Below are 18,911 nucleotides of genomic sequence, written 5' to 3' on the forward strand. Positions count from 1 at the left end.
TTTTATTACAAAATCAAAACATGGAAAATGATTATTATTCAATAAACGAATATTTTACGACAAAAATTCTTGGCAGTGATGTCGCTCGATTATTTTGTTAAGTTATATCTGATAAAGAATATTGATAAACAATGCATTGGCGGAAGTAGCTATATATTGGTCCTTTTCTTACTTAGGATGTACTTCCGCAAAATAACGCCTGAATCTATTAGATACCTTTGTAAAATGTTGATGTATATCAAACATTATTCAAATAAATAAACATTTGTATTGACGTATTAGCGGTAATATTGTTTGAATAATAACAATGCTGAATAGAGGCAGATTGTCCCGGGAGCAGGGTTGGCGCCGCGCGCGGAGAGTTGGCGTTGCGTTCTCCCGGGACTGCCATCAGCAAGCAATTGAAGGTTCATTTGTAATTCGCGACGGGATTGTATGCTGTTTACTCTTAATAAACCATAGTGTTTGGACCAGTAACATACAATCATTGCCGTATCAGAAATTACTATTTTAACTTATAAAAAGCAATGATGATTTAAATGTTAAAAATATGACCTAGTGACTTGCCGCAACCTCAACTATGTCGTCGGTCTACTTGGTGCAAAGTTCCCCAAACTTTTTTGTGTCGTAGACCCCTTGCCATGTTTTTCCGTGTTGGGTAGACCCCCCACTTACCTGATATTGATTTCCTGTAAATTTCTAACTGTAGTGAAGTTTAGTGTTATAAACTTAAAGTAAAAACACATGTTAATTTATACATTTATTAATTGAATTTAAATTAAAACTAGTCAAAATAAAATTTTGTATCTGTTATGTAAAATATACGTTACAATAAATAAACTATAAATAAAATAACATAAGCAATAAGTCAATATTTTTAGTGAGAAGGACGAACCTGAAGCTTTATTAATAAATTATCAAAATTTGGCGTCAATTTTGTAAGGGTTAATCTTAAATCTCCTCGGCTAATGATGTCCAGTCTGTTTATTTTTTTCGTTAGGAGATCGGTAACAGCGCTGAACCCCCTTACTTCTTCTTGTATAAATAATGTAAATGTTTCTGATATTATAAGATAGTATGGTGTAAGTAAATAGGTACTATCAGTGTATTTGTTGAGATCGACTATCGTGGACCCCCATTTACATTTCATGGACCCCCAAATTTTTTTTCTCTGACGTAGACCCTTTGCAGGTTGTCATAGACTTCTAGGGGTTGATATAGACCACTGTGGGAATCACTGACCTAGTGGATAACCTGCCCACTCTGCGTCTACCGGTTGGTAGTCGCCACTTGAGATCTTTTCGTCTCAAGTGGCGACTACCTCTACTCTACTACTCAACTGCAATTTCAGACTAACAATTCTTTGAGATACGTCGGATAATATAACCTAGGAATGAATTTATGTAACTTCTAAATGTTAACTTTTAATTTAACATTTATTAAAAATATAATATTTCGTTTTTAATTATTCGTAGGTTTTTCATGACTAAATAATAATTACATTTATGTATTTACTGTATTAAGATCATAACTAGTAGAATCCAAATTGATATAAACTAGAATCGAATAGAGGACTACTATAATTGAATCTTTCAAATTAAAACTACGAGCATTTATAACTGGAAGTTTGTTATTAATATTCTGTTATAATAATTTTCCTTGATGTCGTTTTATTGTTAGACAGCTTTGTTAATAGTAAATAAACAAAACAAAAATAGATAAATTCTAAGCGAGTCCAGATATGTGAAGAGCATTCCATTTGTGCTACTGTCTCAGTGGTCACACTGTGCATATTCCTGGCGTTTGATGGCGTTTGGTTCCTTTCTAATACGTCGCATTTGACGCCGATGCGAGGCGTGCGGGGCGCCGGGAGGAGGGCAACGTCCCGATAGGAAAAGTAAATTTAGCCGACGTCGACAATTGATAATTAATTGTTCATTCCATGTTCAATGCGCGCGCGCACGCGGGAAGTGCACGATAATATTTACATAACACGTAAATTAGATAAAATACACTACGTATTTCGTGGCTGGTTCGATTGTTCTACAAGTATTGTGACCTTTTCCGAAAGTCAATGTTTACAGAAATAATGAATGGTCTATTGATAATATATTAAAATTAATTATTGTTTATCTGTCACTGTAAACCACTGTTATAAGTTATTGGTCTGTTGTATTCGTATGGAAAATATTAATTAATGTAACATATTCCAAAGTCATCACTCGACAAAACATTTTTAAACGCTTTCGACGAAACATGCGGTATAAATCACTCCTTTAAAGTTTTCATACCTATTTCCATTCGTTTTGATATATATCCGGTACGGTATGTAAATTTTGCGACAGGCAAGTCATTTTTCGTCAAATTTAAATGTACTTAAACATCATTCTAATATTATAAAAAAACATCAATCTAACATTAATCATACTTAAATAAACTTTTTTCCATCGAATAACATGACGCACATATTCAAGACATTAAATAGTTAAAATTCCTTCCACCACCACTACGCATAACAATCTACCGGCGTCACTGTTTCAAGACAATTATAATTAGGAAGCCTTCAAGTCAAGAGTACATGGGTTTGTTCTGGACTAGCATGTACCATAGTAAGTCTCTTCATCGCTAACGTCATAAATAAAAAAAAACATATTTATGAACTACACGATAAAGGATCAATTCTACATTACAAGAGCACGTGGTGATATTTCAAAGGGCTTTTACATATTTAACTTACGACTAAGCCTTTATAAGCAATGTTTGAATGAACTTCAGAAAGCTCTGAGCTGTCGGGTAGAGTAAAGCGCCTTGTGTCGCAGATTAAGTCAGTTGCCGAGCTTTCCATAACCTAGTAAAGAGATTTGCTTTAGATGTTTTTTTTTTCTATTCGGTCTTTTTCAGACATTAGCGTGCGTGTCTTTGTATATGTAACTTTTAACTAATTAAAGGTAAATTATGTTTTTTTTTACAACGCCAAAGTAATGTTCATTTCTTTCGAATTGTAAAATACCTTTCTCGTATCTACTTCATCATATTCTTTCTCAAACTAAGTCGCTGTCATAGACAAAGAGATGAAAGAGAAAAAAGATGAATGAAAGAGATGAAATAAATTGAGAAAAAAAAACATAATACGGATATAGTTAAAGAAATATTGATAATATGTAATAGCTTTCATTTCTACCTACAGTACTTCTACATGTGCCTATTGTTTAGTATAACCAACAGTGATTATAATGGTGAAGTTCATCATCAGAAACTTAGTTTTTCATTTCCCCATATAGAACGAACTTGTGCATTTTCCAGCTCTTCCCGGACCAGACCAGCTAAAGTAGCCTCTTCGACTTATCTCCAGGTTGTATGGAGAAAAAAAAACTAATAACACTAGGACCACGTATTCTTTTTTAATATATTTCGGTACAAACAAGGACATCGTTACAAACAAAATAAAGGACAAAGTGCGTAGGCGAGCTTAACCCTGTTAGAGATTTCCCGGTAACCCATTTTCCATAAAACGAGAAATGGAAAAGCACGTGTAAAATAAAATGTAATATTTATGTAGAGACGCAATGGATACATAAAAACCATATATACATGTGAAAGTTCTGTATAAAAGTGACAATAAAGTTCTGGCAAATCTGGTTGAACTTTAACGACCGTGGGTAATAATATTCTCTGTTCTTATATACTTTATACGTAGATGACGAAATACGACATTTAATAAGAAATTATTTTTTTATATTAACTGAACAAATTCAACTCTCAAACATTCGCGTGGCCTATGCGGTTAACAGATAATGTAGGAGTGCTCGTGGCGGTTGTCTAAATATAGCCGAGTGGTCAAATATCCTCATTGAATATTGACCTTCTATAGTTCAACAATTATGCCTTTTCGGGCAACCTTGAATCGGAACATGTAATTAAAAGCCCACAAGTGACGTTCTAAGTCGAGCCCAACCTTGGTGACCCTTACGTCAGGTCACAATAAAATCGAGCGATTTAAGCGACCTCTAATAGCTCCCATGCCTCCTGAATTCGGTCATAAAGTAATATAACACCACTCGAGCAAAATACAAAAAAAAGGGGACATCCATAGTGTATTTACAAGGCACCGTGAAAAACTTGCTGTACCAAAGTTTCGAATGCAAAAACCAACTAAAACAGATTTTTTTATAAAATGTCGAAAAACGTTATTGGACTACTCTTTACAACATTCAAAACGCATTTCAAAAATATTTAACGGATAACGCTTATTATTCAATAAACGAATATTTATATAACAAGAATCCTCGACAGTGATGTCGCTTGATTATTTTGGTTCATTTAGGCTATATCTGATAAAGTGTAATTTTATAAATATGTATTAAACTTTATTAAAAGATTTGTTGTGGTGTTTCTTCCTGCTTCTTTTCCACAACAACAACACATTCCAAAGCAGAGTAGAGTCGAAAATTGAAAAAAATTTAGTTGACAATCAATAAAGAGTTCTGTTAAAAATTCTAATGTTGGATAAACAAATTCTATCTTATCTTTATTGCTAATTAAAATCGAAGGATAGGTTAGGCACCATTTACGCTCCTCTACCCTGCGGAACCTTCCGATATTAGCAGGGTAATATTGAATAATCCACAAAAACAAAACCTGTATGACCAAAGGTAGAAAAGACCTGTGACATCAACGACAATAAGCTCACCAATGACAATGCTATTAGGTTGTTGATATTTATACGCTAGTTCAGAGTTCCCCAAACTTTTTTGTGTCGTAGACCCTTGCCATGTTTTTCCGTGTTGGGTAGACCCCCTACTTACCTGATATTGATTTCCTATAAATTTCTAACTGTAGTGAAGTTTAGTGTTAAAAACTTAAGGTAAAAACACATGTTAATTTATACATTTATTAATTGAATTTAAATTAAAACTACTCAAAATAAAATTTTGTATCTACTATACCAACTAAACCAATCTATTGTACCAACATCCTACAACTTACACAATTTTATAAACATATACAATAATTTTTTTACTTCATAGGTACTTTTATAAATAATGTAATTGTTTTGATATTATAAGATAGTATGATGTAAGTAAATAGGTACTATCAGTGTACGTGTTGAGATCCACTATCGTGGACCCCCATTTTCATTTCATAGACTCCCAATTTTTTTTCGCTGACGTAGACCCCTTGCAGGTTGTCATAGACCCCTAGGGGTCGATGTAGACCACTTTGGGAATCACTGCGCTAGTTGCTCTGACAGTCAACATTATTGTCAATGATTATTGAAATGAAACAGATTTTACAGTGATACCGTTGTTTATTGATATAATGTATAAATAACAAACAACGACTACTTACAAAAACAAGTTAAGTTTAATATTCACGTGTTTATATTTCCATTGTGCTGCATGAGCCATATAGATATTGTTTTGATTTGTTACATCCCCTAGCTGGTCTCATTTTTGTATTTGATTGATGTCTAATATCTCACAGATGATGACAAGTGTTTTAATTTATTAAGTAGTTTATACTAGAAAAGAAAAGTAGTGTTTTTACTAATTTCTCCGCTAATTTTTTCTCTTCATAGAATCTTCGAGAGTTATATACATACATACAAACATACACACACACACACACACACACACACACATATATATATATATATATATATATATATATACATATATATATATATATAAAAACAAAGATGATGAAAATATATTAACAAAGTATATTTTCTTTTATATCAAATAAACCTGAATACATCCCATAATGTGTTGGTAACACATTCCCGTAAGAGTTGTAACAACAAAACATTTAAGGTTTCATGCAAGTGACGTTTCTTGCCGGTTCTTCTCGGCACATTCCTTTGTGCGTGGTGTATATTAGAGGAACTGGAAAGTAATGTCGTTTCTGTCATATTTTACAAAAAAAACGACATTGATTTTGCATACCAGATGGCAAACGGTTGTTGATGACGAAGGTGAATTTATTGTTGATTAGAAATAAAAAAAACTGGTTAAAATGTAGTCGTGTGAATATAACTTCAGAAAGGAGCATTACTTTTTGGTCCTCCTAATATTTATCAAAGACGAAATACTAGAGCAATTAACGAGTTGAACAGACGTAAATCAACACCGCAGTTGTCAATACAGTGAGCAAAGTGTAACGACAACACGAAGCGATTGTAGCTATAATTTCAAAAACTCAAACCGCTGCCAACGAGTGTTTGGCTTTAAGAGGCTTTATACTATTTTGTGACAAGGTAAGAATATTTTTAAACTATCACCTATAAGGTTTAATCCGTTATAGCATGTTTTATTATAAATAACACAGGTATATATCGTGTCCAGAGAAGTCCGTCTGAAAAACGTGCAGTACTTGAAATAAATGACTTGCCTGACTTATGGTTGTAAAACATTGGCATTGATTAAAGAGAGTTAGAAACATAGACCTGGCAATTACTAAAATCTGTAAGAAAATAAAGGCAAAAGCAGACGTAGAGATATAAAGATAGACAGCGCACATAAAAAAGAACGATAGATAGATAGCAGTTCCAAGTTAGAGATGAGTTGCACAGGATTAGAGGCAATGGAAAATTACCAATAAAAAAAAATATGCCGTGAGACACATTAATATCACAGAGCTTATATATAAATATAGGTCTTGTCGTTGTTAAGTCTTCTTTGTTAATGACGATTTGACCGCACGGTGCACCTTTTATAAGTTTATGCGGAAAACAATTAGCGCCATCTGTCGACACTGGTTGAAACTACTATGTATTTGTATAACTATTATTTTCGTAGACCAAGTTTATTTTAACTTTAAGCTTGCGTAGTTATGTGTGGTCTTTGTTACAGATAAGTACGAAAAAGGACGAAAATCTAGGTAGGCACAGGAGTCTAGGAATTACAATATGACGCGTCTTTTCTCATAGCCGTTTATTCGCAGAGTGGGCGAGAACACAATGTTACAACTATCATATGTTATAAAAACATGTCGATATACCGACATTACAAACCACTGCTAGCTGAACGTAGACTCTCCTATAGATTGCCAATAACACCGGTTGGAAGAGGCCAGGATCCAGCATAATTGACTAACTTTATCAAGGTTGTCTGTCAGCCCTGTTATTGGACATCTTACGGTGCGTTTGCCGATTAATGGTCTCCTCTCTACCTTTAGGCTCTGGCCATCTGTCCTGTGTGTTCACCTGCCCACTGTTAGTTCAATTTTCCAATCAGTTGGGCTATGACCAGGTTCTTTCGTTCGTCTACGCATATTCTCCTTTCAGATTAAATTTCGTAGAAAAATCGAGGCGAACTTGCCAATAGGGTTCATCATTATTAGATCAAAATGTTTAAATGTATGCTTTTACATATGAGATATATTGAAATAATAAAAATGAACATTTTTACATTTAGCCAAACACTTCCGTTCGGAAACCGTGGCATCGCATATAGCGAGCCGTCGCATCGCCCCAGGCGAGGCCGGCAGAGTCGATTTCGCTTCATATTTTATCTGCCGCCGGCAGTGTGTGCCCATTTATTACTCTCTGTGCACTTGACGTATTGACATTCACGAAATATAAATACATTTATGATGACTATTTTTCGAATACTCGACACGTTTGATCAGAGGACAAGCGCGAGTTGTCAGCCATGAACACCGGATATGCTTATACAGGATTACAGGTGTAAAGGCTTTATTTACGTATGGTGCACTTCAACCAAAAATCAATTGTTTCAGAAATAATAAATAAAACAGAGATAATATAGTAAGACAAATTCTTTTCAAAATTCGTATTACTTCATATTAATTATTGCAGTTATCCTTGCAGACTTACTTCCACAAGTTATTAATTTCTCTCATTCTATGAGAAAAAAAGTAAGTCTGACAGATTTAACATCAATTACCATAATGTATTGATTAAAAATAGCTATAAAAGCTTTAAAGCTTTTTGCCGTCAAATGAGCTACATATTTACACCTTGAAAGCCTTAACAGCTATAACCAATCTCTTTTTGTTATACATAACACCTCTAAAGTTTTATTAATTTTTCTTAGGTAGTTGTAGTTCTTATTTCTGGCATCTGATATCTGCCAACCATCGTGAGTCAAACTTTATGGTCAACCATCACTTCTACCTGTGGTGGCAGGATTTATCAAAGCCCAAAAAACAACAAAACGAAATCATTATAAAACCTTAATGAAATTATATCATTATAAACCTGCCATAATGAATTTAGTCGGATGTTATGTAATATTTCTGATTATAGATTATATCTTTTTCCCGCTAAGAATCAGAATGTTCAGTCTGTGTAGCTAGTTACCAGTAAATCGGATTATGTTTCACGCGGTGCGGATTTCCGATTTCCATCTTGTTCTACAACTACGTCATATATATGAAAATTAAGTTTGGCTTTTATTATCGATTTACTGTCAGTAAGTATACTTACTTATAATAGGTCGTGAATGTACAAGAAAACAATTGTTTGTCGAACAACATACTCCTTCAGGCTGTATAACAGTGTCCATCATGCGGTGGTAGCGATATCACGACACACACGTGCGTGTATTGCACGGACGAGACTCAAGATGCGATCGCAAGGTTCATCGATGTGCCGAATACGGCAACCACCGCACAGACACTGGCGCACAACCTGAGGATGGTAATATGGAGTAGGGATGAGCAAGTGGTCGCACGAAACGTCATTTTGAAAAGAAGACATTGTTAGGGCGTTGTTAAAATAAATCTAGACACTTAATAAACACCGTAACATGCAAAAACGTGTGACAAAAAAAAAAAAAACGGAAATATTCAACATAAATGTAAAATCAAAGGCACGGACGCTAATGTTTGTGGAATAGATAGATAAAAAAAATGTACAAGAATGCAACAAGAGCCTGATTTGTATCAGAAACTAGATTTATATTAAAGGGATTCTTCAAATTATGCAATCCTTACGCTTGTGAGTTAGCAAGTATCAGTGGTTCCTTTCTAGTGACGTTTTTATTTGGACTGGACTCTTACTGCTGCCCAAATGGCATCTGCAGGACGCAGAGGACGCCTAGTCTACCTCTTTAAAGGTAACGAAGCACAATGACTCCCAGAGGATCGCTCGGGCCGCAACTTACTTCCATTTTTTATTACATTTTTTGCGTTTTACCAAATTTATTATTGATTTTTATTTTTATTTATCACCTCCTTTACAATTCTGTGACAATATTTTCAGAAAATATGATGCGTTCTCTGTCTCCCATCAGGGAGGTCATGGTGTCACTTCTCATCTTGTCTTCCAGTTCAATTTCGCACCCGAATCTTTCCCTAATGAATACGGGAAAGCTTGCTATTGCGTGTATTACGGTCAGACATATTTTTATTTTACCAGATTATGCCTGCAAGCTCTTAGATCGCTCCTGTGGACATTTCATAGAGTAACTAGGTACAATGGTCTTGAAAATACCTGTTGAACATTTCAACATGCGGTCGCCCGAAGGGGCAGTGGATTTTCAAGAAAACAGACAATTATTGAGTTAGATCGTTTCATAGATCCAGTCGAGAATAAATTTGTATGTAACATTGGACACGGAATATTACTGCTGCTCTGGCATTTGCAGGTTTTGCGGGTTCGAGATGTTCGCACTCTAGAGCTCCCGGAGTAGCCCCAGCTCGGGCTGTACAGTTTCCTGGGCGGAGTTGCAATAGTTTTTACTTATAAAAGAAGCAAAACAATAGACATAGTACAATAGCAATTGATAACATAGGCCTTTGTGCTCGCATTTGCGTTGGAAATCATATTAAAGAGCCATGTGGTACCGAACGGTCGATACGGTTTCAATATAGCATTAGCATTAATTTCATAAACTCCATGTATGAAACTGTTCTATTCTGAAACGAACTCTGAATACAATGGACGTTTCTGTATTGCTGCATTCGTTTAGTTGTATAAGTTAAACTAAGAACAGTAGATGCGATGGAATAGCGTAGAATATTAAATGTATTTCTTAGATATTTCAACTCTTGAATTTTAAAGGATTTAACAGCAGACTTTGTTTATTCTCTTTGAATTATACTGTCTAAAGTTTTCTGTGTAGGTTGTTTTGTAGTGGAAATAGACGTGTAGTACCCGGCATTTAATTTCATGTCATTAACAAACACTAGCGGATTAACTATATGCATACTAAACTATGAACACTGTACTACATTTATACATACATATAAAAGGTAGGAAACATTAAATAAATATTATGCCGAAAAGTGGTGCTAAAACAGAGATATGAATAGAAATAGAGATAAGAACCAAAATGTAAAGATTGTGGCGAAGAAAAAGAGGCGATGTATGCAAGAATTATGAATGAAAGGAAAGTAAATGTATGAAGATGTAATGTTTGAAAGAGGATATAATGGAAGAAATTATGAAGAGCACAAAGGGTCCCCGTTACCGCTATAAGATATAGGGAACGAGTAAACAAAATTGTACTGTACTGTGAATTTGAAGACAAAATCAAATGAAGCATATCTTTGGCTTAGGTTTTATTCTACCGCGTGTTGAGTTTTGACCGCAACATATATCGTGTAGACGACCACTAAAATTACCTTCAAAATAAAATATAAGTACATTCCGTAATACCCGACACGATAAATTTCATTGCCAATATATTTCCGTTTACACCGGATCGAGCGCATCGAAGGCTAGTTACAGGTAATAACAGCGGCGCTGATGCAGTCCGTACGTTTGGCCAATTACTGTTACGCCTTGTTACAGTTCAATCTGCATGCGATATCGGCGAGCTACGCACGTGAAAAAAATATTCAGTAGCATCAAGCGCTTACCCGTGTTTACGTATGGAATGTCGATGAAATAATTACATTAGAAGATCACGAGTGTTTTCATCCAAATAAAAGATACCAGACTTTACCCAGATTTTACCTTAGTAAGAAAAGGACCAATATTTAGCCACTTCCGCACATGCAGTGGTAGTCGCAAATTAGTGACTCTATGTTTGGCACTAATCGGTGTAACATAACTCCTGAAGATGCTCCGTGGAGGGGTGAAACACGTGTTGAGTAATTTGGTGGTGGCGGTTGTGTGATTCGCATTGTTTGCCGCATGCGCATTTATCAGCGGGTTGGCGGGCGGGCATTTCATTGCACGACTACCACTGCATGTGCGGAAGTTGGTAAATATTGGTCCTTTTCTTACTTAGGATGGACTTCCCCGAGGTAACGTCTGATTCTATTAAAGATTTTACCTTATTCATCACCATCATACCAGACGATAGACGCCCACTGAAAGACAAAGATTCCTTTAAAGATCACCATGATTATAAGCCTTGCATCGACTATATCCGGCAACTTTAGCGACCCTATGTCGTCGGTCATGGACCATCATTGCACAAGCCATGTGCCTCACCTCCCACTGCAGACGAGCAATTCTTCGATCATTTTTGGTGACCTAAGTTTTTCTGAGTATCAATCTTCTATGCCTAGTACAACAAAGTAAACAAACCATTGCGACACTTAAATAACTTATGAACACAAAAAACACGCTCGAGTCTTCTTAGTCCCGGTGCGTTTGGAATTCTCGTAGGTTAAATTGAAGGATCTGATTGAGAAGGCATACAATCTAATTCTAGTTCTTTTTTAAGAAACGATCTTCTATTATTCTTCTCTAAATGATCTCTAATAAAGTATGAGGAGTATCTTAAAATATTTTAACACGGCGGTTCCTCTTGAATTTCGGAAACTCGGACAGTTAGTAAGATGATGATGTTATACGTATGTTACTGTAGCTCTTTGCTTTAACAAAATTCAAAACACAAATTACAAATAAATTGACGCAATGGCTGATTATTCAATAAACGAATATTTAAATGATAAAAATCCTTGGCAGTGATGTCGCCTGATTATTATAATTAAGGCTCTGTATTTTTATACTTCCCAAAAAGATGCGTTGTTGTGAAGTTTCTTCCTGCTTATCTACAAAAATAATACCTTGCGAAGCATTCAATTAAGATCATAAAATGATCAACAAGAGTTCTGATAAAATTTTCAAGGTTTTTATTTTATACATAATGTCCTGTATACACTTCGTTGTAGGCGCAATAAGTTTTGTGTGCCAAACCATCGTGGCGCATATCGCAGGGACCCACATGGGATAATTGGCGTGAAACAGCATCGACTTCACGTAATGCCTCGCTTATACAACCCGATTACAGTGGCGGCGATAACGATACTCGCCTTATGCAATTTGTTTAGCACGGTTTGAGATTTATGGGCTTTTGCTAACGTCGTGGCAGATAACGGTCTGCGATACTGAACCGCCGGGTCTTTGACTTCAAAAGCGAACACATATATGATTGGCGATGCAATGTTACGTCACAACAAAAATAATAGTACATTTATTTACATTACTATTACATTGGTTATAGGTGTTAAAACTATAAAAGAGTGAATGAATGTATGGTTCATTTGTCAATCAAAACTTTTATAGATTTTACACCTATTCAACATGTATAAAGTAATCATTCTTGTAATATGTTACATTAAATTATTTTTTCTCTCTTGCAATAGGACAGGCCATTATAAGTCATACTCGTATATGTAAGTTCAGGCGATATAAACTCTACAATAACAGACAGTATAATTAATTTTATTATTTATTTATATGATTTTTGAAAACGCCTTTTTGACTATATTATCATAACGTTATTATGTATTATGCTTACATGTATGTATGTATTTAATGGAATCAGGCGTTACCTCGCGGAAGTCCATCTTAAGTAAGAAAAGGACCAATATTTAGCCACTTCCGCACATGCAGAGGTAGTCGTGCGATGAAATGCACCGCCCGCCAGGGGCATCTTCTTAATGCCCCGTGGAGGGGTGAAACACGTGTTGAGTAATTTGGCGGTGGCGGTTGTGATTCGCATTGGGGCGGTGCATTTCATTTCATTGCACGACTACCACTGCATGTGCGGAAGTGGCTAAATATTGGTCCTTTTCTTACATGTATGTATGTATATATTTATACGCAGATTTCTTTATACATTTTTTTATTTAAAATCAAAAACCTTAATTGACAGCAAATGCGCTATACATTCATCTCTTTTATACCTATATACTTATAACTGATCATTCTGTGTGCAAAGTTACACTTTAACATTGGAGAATGCATTGCGTTGGATTAAAACTATTCATGGTATGGTTTTCCTTCGTTATTTGCAACAGGACGGTCGCTGGAAACTGCCCACGCGTTTGTCAGAACAAGGGTCATTCACTTGCAGTTGACGCCCGCTTAGGCCGCGCTCAGAGGGTTGCTATCTTATTGGAATTATACTTTTTAATAAGTCACATTATTTTGAATAAAATATGTAATAAAAACGATTCGACAATTTGTATGTTGTGCTAAGCGAAACTCGAGAATGGCACGACCAATTAGAATTTATTTTCGTGTCTGTAATATATGTAAAAGTTAAATGTTAATGAATTATAATAACATACATACATATATCTATACAAATAAATAAAGTTAGTGTTTCTTCGAGTAATATTAAAATAACGGCTTTTTACGACATGGATATTTTTAAAATTTTTGTCTGTCTGTTACCCTTGAAGTGGCTAGACCAATTTCGACGCGACTTATATTTGCAGAAAGTTGATATAATAAAGATTGACTAACATGGATACTTTTTTCGTAGAAATATTCTTGAACCAAAAAAGTACTAAATATACTATTTTTTTTTAATTAAAATCCATGCGAACAGAGTCGCGGGCATAGCTAGTATATGTATATATATGGTTCTATTGGAAATTTATGCGTAAGTCCTATACCCAGCTGTGGGCGTCTGACAACTGAAACGATGATAATGATGACCCAAGTATGTACGGTTTTACAATATACTCTGGTGGAATGCCTCTGAAATGTAATCATGAAAAGTAATCAATTTACAGAAGTCATTAAAATACATTGTTACAATACAATAGCTTTAAGTGATAATAATAATTGGAAATGAATTGTTCTAACTAGTGTATTAAATACTGTACTGAACTTCGCTGAGAATCTAGAACAGTGATTCCCAAAGTGGTCTATATCGACCCCTAGGGGTCTATGACAACCTGCAAGGGGTTCACGTCTTCGAAAAAAAATTTGGGGGTCCATGAAATGAAAATGGGGGTCCACGATAGTGGATCTCACATAACATATACAAAATTTTATTTTGAGTAGTTTTAATTTAAATTCAATTAATAAATGTATAAATTAACATGTGTTTTTACTTTAAGTTTTTAACACTAAACTTCATTACTGTTAGAAATGTACAGGAAATCAATATCAGGTAAGTAGGGGTTCTACCTAACACGGAAAAACATGGCAAGGGGTCTACGATACAAAAAAGTTTGGGGAACTCTGATCTAGAATGAGATATGCAGGGAAACCAAGGTGTCCGATGTAGCTTGAAGAATAACTGTCTAAAGTTGCAGTGGGAGGAGCACATCGCAACCCATGGCTGTTAGGAAGGTGTCGGCAGGCGCGGCATGGTCAGGATTTCCACTAGGTGAACCGATGATGTGTCAAAAGTCGAGGAAAGTCGATGGATACGAGCAGCGCAAAAACGCTCATCTTGTCGGATTTCTGTGGGAGTTCTAAGCCTTGCAGTGGGTGTCTATGAGCTAATATGATGACGAACTTTAAGGATGTTTACGAAATATTTTTTTATAACATGACATGTATTTAAAAAGTACACTAGCAGAGATTTTAGAATACACTGCTGCAGAAACGTAAGGAAACGTCGACCCAGACTTTGTTGATCCCTTTGTCTCGGCCCGTCCGCGCCGATGTGGACATATACACTATTGTGTCCAGATCCAGGTCAACCGCTATCGCAGGTTACGTAATTACATATCACACACGAGTAGTTATTTAGAATCTGCGATGTATTGTCTGTGCTTTTTAAATTATTTTTATAATAAAGTGATTAACCTTAGATCGAATATTATATTTTCTTATTAAACTTTGCGAACGCTTTCACCGTTCCTTTTCTTTACTTAATAATAGATATATAAAAATCTCAACACCGAGCAGTGTAGAAATTGTCAAAATCTTTAATTTAATTTATTTAGGAATATAGTTATATAATATAATATAGAATATATATGTCCGCATAATCGCTTTTTAAATCGACTAATTGTCTTGAACAATTAGTCGATTAATTATTTTACAACAGGGGTGAAAAACTAAAAAGCATAACATAGGCCAAGATAAAAACAAATAACTTTACATGAGCCGTAAAAAAGACCATGTTTTTTAAAACTATTTCACTTTAACGAGGTACGTTATAACAAATATATATAAACCTAAATTATTGCTTACGTGTATACACTTATTTAATGGAATCAGGCGTTATTTTGCGGAAGTCCATCCTAAGTAAGAAAAAGACCAACATTTAGCCACTGCCGCACATGCAGTGGTAGTCGTGCAACAAAGTGCACCGCCCGCCAGCCCGCTGATAAATGCGCATGCTGCAAACAATGCGAATTACACAACCGCCACCGCCAAATCACTCACTCAACACGTGTTTCACCCCTTTACGGGGCATCTTCAAGAGTTATGTTACACCGATTAGTGCCAAACACAGAGTAAAAATTAATAATTAAGTTAATTTTAGCTATGCTCGGAACTTCGCTGTGAGGTTGAATTACAAATAAGGATATTCACGGAACCCAAAGTCACCGACGCAGCTAGAAGAATCTCTCGTTTGAAGCAACAGCGGGCACATCGCTGATGCTGTCGACGGTTGTTTGGACCGAAAAGCTTTTGATTGGCGACCAAGTTGTTGGTCGCGGCCTGGTTACGCTTCTCACTAGTTGCACCGACGTCATACTTAAGATCGCCCGAAGTAGCTGGACAACGGCAGCGCAAGACTGCACATCGTGGCTGTTTTTGGTGAAGACATATGACTTGCAAGGGGCGTGTATCAGCTGACATGTTGACATGGGAGTTTATTGTAAAGTCATACATACCTTTCGAATTTTTATATAATAGTATGTTTATTCCACAAACATTAGCGTCCGTGCCTTTGTTTTTACAATTACGTTTAATATTTACTATTTACTAAATTTTTTAATTTGCTCTTATTTTTGCATGTTACAGTATTCAAGTGTCATAAACTATTCACTAACTTAAATCGTAAACTGTTAAACTAACTTAACTAAGCCAACTAATTATTATGATTATTTCTTTTAAATCATCGTTGAGTTATAAAATTTATAGAACTTAGAGATAGGTATAAGATGTTTTATTCTTATATATATCATTTTGTATATACGTATGGTCCGCGCAGAATTCGCCCGTCGTCCAAGCCCGGGGCGGAATACCAGCAATTTCAGACCGAGGAACTTTTCCCCCGCGTTCGCCAAATACTATTGCACTAATGGATTTTATTTTACGGAGAAGTTTTGTCTCTTTTCGATTTCGTGGGCGAGTCGTATATTTTTATTTTTGGTTTTATTTCATGAAGTTTAAAATATTCACCATTTTAACTTTTTATTTGTTGCTTTATTTATAACTAGCTATCCTGAAAGACTTTGTACAGCCAAGGTTATTCACCTATCGCGTTCCAATACAAAAACAAATTATTGTGATTTCCGAGTAATCATTTTATTTATTTTTAGTAATAAAAGATGTGTTATCATAAACATCACCAAGGTCACTGATGTAGCTCGAAGAGTTGTTCTTCTGAATTGTCACTTCAGACTTTGGGCAGAGTACATCGTTCGTTTCATCGCTATGCCTCACTGGTTCATTGCCGAAACATTCTCGAGTGACAGTGACGAGCCTGTAGACGCGGCGTGGGTTAACCCCCCACTAGGTTTGCCAACTTCATAGTAAAACTCGCGAAAACTCGCTGGCAAGACTCGACTGCTTTTTTTTTTGGAGGGGAGGGGCTATGCTTTGCAGTGGGAGTTCATCGGCTGATAGTAAAAGAATGTAAACTAAAAAAAAATGTTTGAATAGACGTACATAAAACTATTGAAAACAGACAAAAATGTTTTGTTAATTAAACAGCAAACGAAAAGTAAATAATTAAAAATCTACCAGTGGTCGGTCTTTGCTTAATGAATTCTTCTAAGAACTTTAAATTACGTAATTAATAAATACGTATACATGCAAACAATAATATTCTAGAAACGTGTATTTACAAAAGTATACATAAACGGGAATGCAAAATTTGCATTTAAAATTACGAATGTTCGAGTTACTGCGCAATGTAGAAGATTGTTTTGTTTGTCACCTCGCCAAGGACCGCGCCGGCCGCGCAGGGACGCAGACCAGCGAGCGTGCGACAAATTAGCGAGCGGTCGAGACGCACGCGCTGCCGGACAAATATTAGTTCGGTTTTGTTTATACTTAACACTAAAGCGCGATCTGAGAGTAATCGGTCTTGGTTGACTCCACGATATCTTGGAACAGGTGTACCCACAGAGTACAATTTCAGAATATCCATTATTCAATTCTTTAGTGCAAACTAGACGCTTTGGTCACTTATGACGGACGCTTCATAAGAAGGCTCAAGATCACCTAGAGAGCGATGGAGAACGCTATGCTCGGAATTTCACTGCGAGATCGAATTAGAAACAGGGAGATTCGCCGAAGAACCAAAGTCACTGATGTAGCTCGAAGGATTGTTCCTCTTGAAGTGGTACTGGGTGCAACACAACGCTCGTGAAATTGATGGCTGATCCACGAGCTGGTAGACGCGGGGTGTGTAGGCTTTCTCTAGGCAGACCACTAGATGCGGGCAGGGCTGGACCGGTCATCGGAACGATCTTCGGGGGAGGCCTATACATTGCAGTAGGCATCCATCGGCTAAAAAGAAGAAGAAGAAGACGCTCCGGCACATAAAGCTGCGTCCACATTTAACATCCTATAGCATATAACGCATGCCTTAGCTTGCAATATTTAAACACGTGCTAAATAAATTTAATGTATTCTAGTTCCTAATAACGGGTAAAAGAGATTGAACTGAAATGGTGGATACAATAAAGTATTTACTCTACATACTATATTAAACTTCCATAATGGCTCTGCTATGCGGCTTTGAGATCTTTCAAGCCAAGAAGTACGCCCGAATTGCAGTTTCGAAGAACACAGAATTTTAGTTCAATCAAGTTAAAGGAAAGAGTTTTTATGGAGATAAAAATGGATTTAAGAAAAAAAATAGTGAACACTACGATTTTTTCTGACACAAAGTAAATTTAGACATCTGTCCTAAACATTTGGCGTCGATCAAACAAAATCAATGAAAATATAATCACAATAATTCAAATCTGTATGTGAAATACAATAATTATTTTATGTCATTTTCGTTTCATCTATTTTAGAACTCTCTTAGAGACAAATAATTAAAATGTTCACTCCGTAATATATATTTATTTATTACATAGAACGTACATCCACAGTAGACCGCTTGCCCCAATGCAGATCTATGCCGATCATTTCTTTCTACTAGATTGCTACAGACCTAGAACTTTTGTCGGTATTCAGTAATGATATACCATAGATATACGAGCAGGTCATTAGCTACAAGCTTGATATTAAAATACAGAACAGCGAATAATATAACTAATTTCCTGGTCACGATGGCCTTCAAAATAACAGCATAAACAGTCTCTGTGATGGTTGATTAGATGGTCACCTGCAAATTGGATCCGCCACGAGTACCTTATTTCTAAAGCAAATGATTACCAAATCAAGTAAATGTTTGCTGACCACAAACCATATTTGATTTCAATACTCCGGTGTGCTAGTCTTGTAACGATTACGTATTCTGTATCCTCGTGTTTATCATTCTGTATTTTTCAAAGATCGCTGATTTAATCGTGCCAATGTTTTGTTTACGGCGGCCAATCTGCCGCGG

At 35.8% G+C, this 18,911-nt stretch overlaps 1 protein-coding gene across 1 annotated transcript in view; it reads right to left on the reverse strand.

The window, feature by feature from the left end:
* Positions 1–18,911, reverse strand: part of Madm (MLF1-adaptor molecule) — a 112,902-nt gene that overhangs the window by 11,973 nt on the left and 82,018 nt on the right. The window lies entirely within an intron of this gene.

The sequence above is a fragment of the Battus philenor genome, unplaced genomic scaffold, assembly GCF_028537555.1.
Source record: "Battus philenor isolate CCGP_79_NKW_IND1 unplaced genomic scaffold, ilBatPhil1.0.hap1 SCAF_6, whole genome shotgun sequence".
Classification (NCBI taxonomy): domain Eukaryota; kingdom Metazoa; phylum Arthropoda; class Insecta; order Lepidoptera; family Papilionidae; genus Battus; species Battus philenor.